Source organism: Pinus tabuliformis, chromosome 2_2 (genome assembly GCF_031772625.1).
Source record: "Pinus tabuliformis cultivar Carrire ecotype Pingquan chromosome 2_2, CPIR1, whole genome shotgun sequence".
In the NCBI taxonomy this organism is placed as follows: Eukaryota; Viridiplantae; Streptophyta; class Pinopsida; order Pinales; family Pinaceae; genus Pinus; species Pinus tabuliformis.
Window position 1 is genome coordinate 1,101,334,191 of NC_142300.1, and position 7,103 is coordinate 1,101,341,293.

Here is a 7,103-nt window from a genome sequence, read left to right on the forward strand (position 1 = left end):
GTTCTGCTTGTGGTCACTATTCATCTGGCGAGAGACCCCAGGGCTTCCAAGCCAAAATTATATAGATTCAGAAGAAGGTTGATTCTTTGATGGAAGAAGAGAAAATCTATTTTAAGAGAGCTACTCTACTGCAATAATGAAGAAAACAACATGTAATGCTAAATCACACCATATCCTAACTAGCCATTTAAACAACTATGCTAAGCAGAATTGTTAAATAAACACTAACCTAATGCTACTATGTAAGTTATAGAAGTAAAGAGCATCAAACCATACTAATGTGTAAGCAAGGAAACTAAACTAAATCTGTTTTCACTTTTTTGGTAAAATCAAGCATGCAAGTTAATTGTTCTTGTAGATGTGACAGGTGGCTGGAAGGTAGTTGAGGATGGCTACAAGGAGTATTGCAATGATTAGACAATGTTGGAGTTTGATTGAATAACCAAATCTAAGCTCAGGAGTGGCGGCGTTTAAAGAATACAAAGAACAAAGTTCAGGAAGGAGTCAAGCGAAAGAGAAATTGAAGATCGAAATCAGTGGAAGGGAGACGTAATGAAGCAACAGTGCATGGGAACTGTTGGATCAGTCGGACCAACAAACAGTATAAATGGAAGATGAGTGGTGGAGATCATATCATAGGAGATTAAGTGAATAGATGGACGAACAGGACTAACGGCAGATGAATGGCGGAGATCTTATAGCAGGGGATAAAGTGAATAGCTGGATGAACAGGATTAAGGGAAGATGAATGGTGAAGATCTTATCGTGGGAGATGAAGTCAATAGACGGATGGATCACATCAAGTCACGTGTTGATATAAGGGTGGAAAATGTGTAGAATGATGGAGTGGGTTTTCGTAGGTGGTAGGCAGTTTCTCGTGCACCCTCAAAGCTGTAAGCAGAATTCCTAAATTTTACGTGATTAGCCTAAGTGAGTGACACGTAGCATGAGAAAACCACTTTTCTCACGTGCTCTCAGGTGGATATCAGTCATGCAAGAATTCACGCGAGATTGCGCGATAGTCGTTGGATCATGCGGGTTTGATCAACGGTGGAGATTGGTCAAGCTAGTTGGAAATTGGGTGATGTGATAGCCATTGGATCAGGCAAGGCATATTGACGATGGAGATTCGGAGCGCCTAGAGTCAAATGTTGAAATGAATACGCACGTGGTTGATGGTGATTGGCTAGGTTTGTCATGGATCGGATGGTAAGGAACTCTATGGGAATAATCTGATTAAGACGTGATTTATTAGCTTCTACATATATTATGTATGGAGAAAGTGCTGAAGGAAATGAGAATACGAGTGAGATCTTATTATAGAAAGAGAGTTATGGAAAAAGGTGACGATAAAATGAACCAAGTATTGAATCAAGACGACAAACTCCAAAGCTCATGCGCGAACTAGAAATCTGTGTTTTTGGGGTTGCTGAAGTGTCTCTTCCTCAAGTCATGGTCCTAGAGGGAGGAGGTGAGGCTGAGACACCTGCTGACAACCTTATGGTGATATTTTTCTCCTTTCTAGCCTTCTAATTGAAAGAAGGCACAAATTGAAAAAAACTAAAACACAACCAATCTACACTATATTGTTGTAATGGAAATGAAACTACTTAAGCAAATGATCGATTAAACCATGAATCTATGTGCTACATAGTTGTAATGGAAATGCAGCTACTTAAGCAAATTAATGATTAAACCATGAATCTATGCGCTACACTGCTGTAATGGAAATGCAGTTACTTAAGCAAATGAATGATTAAACCATGAATCTACGCACTACACTACTGTAACGGAAATGCAACTATTTATGTAAATGAACGATTAAACCATGAACCTATGCTAGCATACATGTGCAATAAAGAGGATCCTTAGCTGTTACGGTTGGGCCCTAACCCAAGAGCTTTAGCCCTTTGAGTTAACTCAGTGTTGGCTCAAAACAAAACTCATACTTATTATCAAAACAATGGATTACATCAAAAACTGTCACAAGTCTTGCAACTCGAAAATAAAGTAGAGTTTTACAATCAAAATTCCAAATCCTACTGAGGTCCTAGGTCTCTTTAATTATACATCTGAAGTCTCCAACAACTTCCTTAAAATTAGGGAGGATTGGCTCTGAAACTCGAGATAAACTGGTGCTTTGACTTTCACTTGCTCGGCTTCCTTCTAGTCCTCATGATTTGGCTGTTTTCACTCTGAGCTTATGGAGGAATATTCGAATGGGAGGGTAGTAAATGAGGAGGATTTAACTCCTATAATTCTTCTCCCTTGTCGCATTTGACTTTTTATCGAGGTCTTTTCCAAAATTCCTTGCTTTTATTCTTTAATCCTGCATTAAATGCACATTAGACCACCAAGCAAAATATCCAACTCTAACTCATCTCATAAAAAATATATAATCAAAAGTATGAAATAAGTTGTGAGAATAGTTGGTTTGACGAAGCTAGGAGGTGAATTAAGGTCCATATAATTACCCAATGATGAGGCTCATCATCAACTTGCTCGAGAGGAGAAAATGGCAGGAGGTTTCAATAGAAAGGAGCCCATGGGGACATCCAGAATACACCTCCAACCCCCTTGTGGTAGAGATATTAGAAGGCATTAATGGTTTGGATTCTTCGAGCTTCTTAGAGGATATGATGATGTAGTTCGGGAATTTTCCATGTCACTCACACCCCAGGCTAGATTCAATGCTACTTCTGTGGTAACAGGATTGTCAGTAACAATTACCCCTGAAATCATTAGTAGAATCACTACACTTTCTCCAGGCATGCAATAGAGAAAGGAGGCGAAAGATAGAAGAACTTATGCTAAGAAGAACTTTTTCTTGAGATATGAAGAGACAATTGAGGAAAAAAATGGGATAAGAAGGGAGAGCCTTCCCTATCTTTGGGATGAAGTAAACTATCACATTATCAAGTATATTTCTTATGAAGGAAGGCTTAGTATAGTCTCTAGTTACCAATTTAGACTCCTCCATGAGCTGAGATTTAGAGAAGAGTTATCCCTTAATAGAAGACTTAGTGTCCCCTACTTCTTATTGCAATCAATAATAGACATGAGAATAAGGTATAGGAAGCTAAACATCAACAGTTGGCACATCATGGGCTAATCAAGCTCATACTAGAAGATACCTTAATCCAATTAGGAGTCCTTATTATATGGTACACATTTAGGGACATGGACAGGGAGGTTGTAATTGAAGAAATTGACTATGAGAGGGACCCAACCTCTAGTAGTGAGGAGGAAGAAGAAGAACTTGAGTAAGAACAAGAGGAAGAACCTGAAGAAGAAGAGGAGGAACCTGAAGAAGAAGAGGAGGAACCTGAAGATGAAGAGGAATAACTAGAGGAAGAAGAGGAAGGAAAATAGAACAATTGAGAATACGCACAAAAGGATGAGGCAGGCCCTGAAAAAATACCAAGGAAGGGAGGAATCTCCAAGAGTGTCTCCTGAACCCACAGAGAAGAAGGAAGCTACTGTCTTGACTGGCCTAAGCACACCCATAAAGTCAACAAGAAAAAGTGGGAGGCAGAATCCCCTATATTTCAAAACAAAGAGGAGCACTAGGATCAAACAGGGGAGATCACTAACACCTACCAAGATTCCTATCATTATTGAAGACTCACCAAAAGGACAAGAAAAATTTGTCTCCCAATAAATGAAAGGTGAAGAGGGCACATCAAAACATGCTTCCCCAAAGTCGCTAATCACCTATGTTAGGAGGCCTGTCACCAAGACAACCTCAGAAAATCAAATCAAAGGACCTTTGACCCCATTTCAAAAATGGAAAAGCCTCCTACAGGAAACATAGATAGTCCTACATCAAAACATGCTTCCCCAAAGTCGTTAATCACCTATGTTAGGAGGCCTGTCACCAAGACAACCTCAGAAAATCAAATCAAAGAACCTTTGACCCCATTTCAAAAATGGAAAAGCGTCCTATAGGAAACATAGATAGTCCTACATGAAACTATGTCAGCAGTACAAGAAACACAGAAAAAGAAGCAGGAAGGACAACAAGGACAAAGGATAGGAAGGGAAGCAACAACACAAGTACATGAGGAGTCAGATGCTCTAAAGGCATTAAAGGGAGAATCCCAAGAACTAAAAGAACCTAGCCCATAGCCCAGTCTTAGTTCATATTATAAATTCATTGAGGGAGGCAAAGTAATACCACAGAAATTTTCCATCCCTCTCTTCTTTGAGCTTGAGAAGGAGAGAGAAAGGACACATCGTTGGATGCAAATTGATAAATCAAAGAATGTAGAGGATGTGGGCCATATGGAAGAGAAGCTACTAGAGATGGGAAGAGAGTTGAGTAGGATAAGAGATAGGGAAAGAGTTATGAAATATCAACTAGAGGCTGAAAACACATGGTTGAGGAGGTAGGTATAGGAAAAAGAGAGCCAATTGGCCACTATGGCAAGCCTCTCTATGGAGGCACTCCATTGCAGGATTCCACCAAAGTCATATTCCTTGTCCCTAAAAGATCAATGGCCGAAATTTTAGATAAAGGCCCTACCACAATGACTCACTATGCATTTCCAAGACTGTAGGCAGTTCAATAAACTCTATGACCAAAGAACCGTGGAGGATAAGGCCAAGATATCTGAATTCTACTTACACAACTTGGCTTAACAGACTTGAATGTGTGGGACCCCAATGAAAAGCTAGGGGACTTACAAATAATGGCTTTTGCATCATGAATGAGTCATGAGGAGTAAGGGCTAAGGAGGTAAAGAGGGTGTTCGAAAAAGAAGAAGAAAAGCCCTTTACATCAAAGTAGAACATATCAATTACATGGTTGTGATTAGCAACCACAACATTATCGCCAATGATGCCCAACTTGCAACAAGATACCGAGCTACACAAGAGCAAGCAGTCACTAATTTTGAAGACACCTTGAGATTTCTAGGGGATTAAATCCAACAAGCATGCCAAAGGAGATGGGGCATCCTACCATACAACCTAAGGATTAGGGAGTATCATTCCCCTGAGAGAATGACAGATGCACTAGAAAGTACCCCACTATATAAGAAGGCGCTATAGAGACTCAAAATCAATTGGGTTGGTTTGAAACTCAGTCCACCATTGCTCTTGGGTATGTTAGAAGGAAGAAAGGAGGAAGACAAAAGAAGGCAGTCAGAGTAAATAGAGAAGCATGCAGGACTTTATCCACAAGAGGAGAATGCATCAATAGAAGCATGGGATGTCAGAGAGGCCACAAGAGCAATGAAAGACATGGACATAGATTAATTTGCTCAGATGATGAGAAACACTTTCAATAGGGGGGTTATGATGAGGCTTATCAATAGGTAAATTATATGGACCTTAATGCCACTCTCCAACTTATTAAAATCAAATTTTCTCACATTTATTTACATATTTTATTATATTTTTCTTAGTGAGAAGGGTAAATATGAGATGTTATGTCATGTGGCCTAATGTGCATTAATTGTAGGATTTGGAGCAATTTTGGCTAATTTAAGTGCAGGAACTCGAAGTAGACAAGAAAGAGGGATTTTAGGAGATTGGATCTCCGTCCTTAACTCTTCAATCAGTTGAAGATTTCTCCACTAGATCTCATTAGCTCGGAGTTACAAGAAACCAAGGCCACTAAGGTCATTGGAAGTCAAGCTAGTGATAGTTGAAGGCAAGTTGATCTCGAGTTTGGGAGCCAAGCCTCCCTAATTTTAAGGAAGTTTTTGGTAGCTTCAGTTGTATGCATAAGAAGGCCTAGGGCCTCATTAGGTTCAACTTTTTTGTTGTAGCTAAGACGCATTTAGCTAAGACATTGTGACTGATTACTCTTATGTATTTTTGACATTTTGATGAGAATGAGAAGCATTCCCTTGATCTAGTACTAAGTTGACTCTGAGGGTTGAAGTTGTTGGGTTAGGGCCCAACCCTAGCAGTAGAGGTTCCTATTTTTGTATATGTATTCTTAGATTACATTCATAGTTAGTTGCTGGAGTGATTTCTATTTTGTTTAATCTGCAAGTATTTGGATGATTACTTATTTTTCTTCCATTTGTGAACAGATAGATCAATGGTACAATAGTGAACATAAACACTTCAGAAAATCTTGTGGTAGTAGCCTCTGCCACATCTCTCTTATGGGATCATCGTTTGAGGGTTCCATTCTCACAACCCAAAAACAAATTTATTGTTTGATCACTGCATAACTTAGGATTTCTTGTTGCATAGATCATTGTTTCTCTATTTCTTAGAATTACATGTGATTGTCATTTTGGTTTCTTGAGTTTTCTATGGTTTAGATGTTGGGTGTGGAGCCTGATTATCTTCTATATTCAAAGGTATCGCCGCATTGGACCACAGTTCGTAATGGGGCGACAACAACACCCGTAAAATATTCTATGTATGGGGGGTCCAGGGGGGGCGACTGCGACCTTTGGGAGCCCCCCCTTGGTAGGGGATCGGGGGCAGCACACATGAAGCTAACAATAGACATAAAATTTCCTTGTAAAATGTTGTAATTTCGTAGTCAATCTGGGCAATTCATTAGGCAGAGATCTAACGGTAGAAGTTATGTGTAATTTAGGGTTTTTTTCCCTAGAAGGCAACCCCTCGCTATATATGAGGGAATTGTATTGCATCTAGGTAGATCTGTACTCTGAATGAGAAAGAGAGAGGATATTGTGCGAGAGCGAAGAGGTAATTACAACAGATTTGTTGTAGGTTGTATCTCTTTAGTTTGTTGGATAATATAAAAGGAAGGACTGGCTGTTTCTCCATGGACGTACAGGAAACTGGGTGAACCACGTATATCTGTGTCTCTCTTATTTTATGTGTTTTCTGTGTTTATATTTCTGCAATATTTTATGTGTTCCAATACTCTGTAATATATAATTTTCTAACAACTGGTATCAGAGCCAAAGGTCTATTTGGTTGATAAACTCGTAGGAGAGAAGTGTTCCTGGATCGAGTGGGAGAAATGGCGGAAGATGGTAGGTGTTATAGCTCCAAATCTCACTCTTATGGTTTGTGATGCTGCACTCATGGCCTAGGGAAACCCCTCCTTCCAAACCTGGTCCTAAAATTTAAAAAACAGTGTTTTATCCCTTATACGCGACATTGCC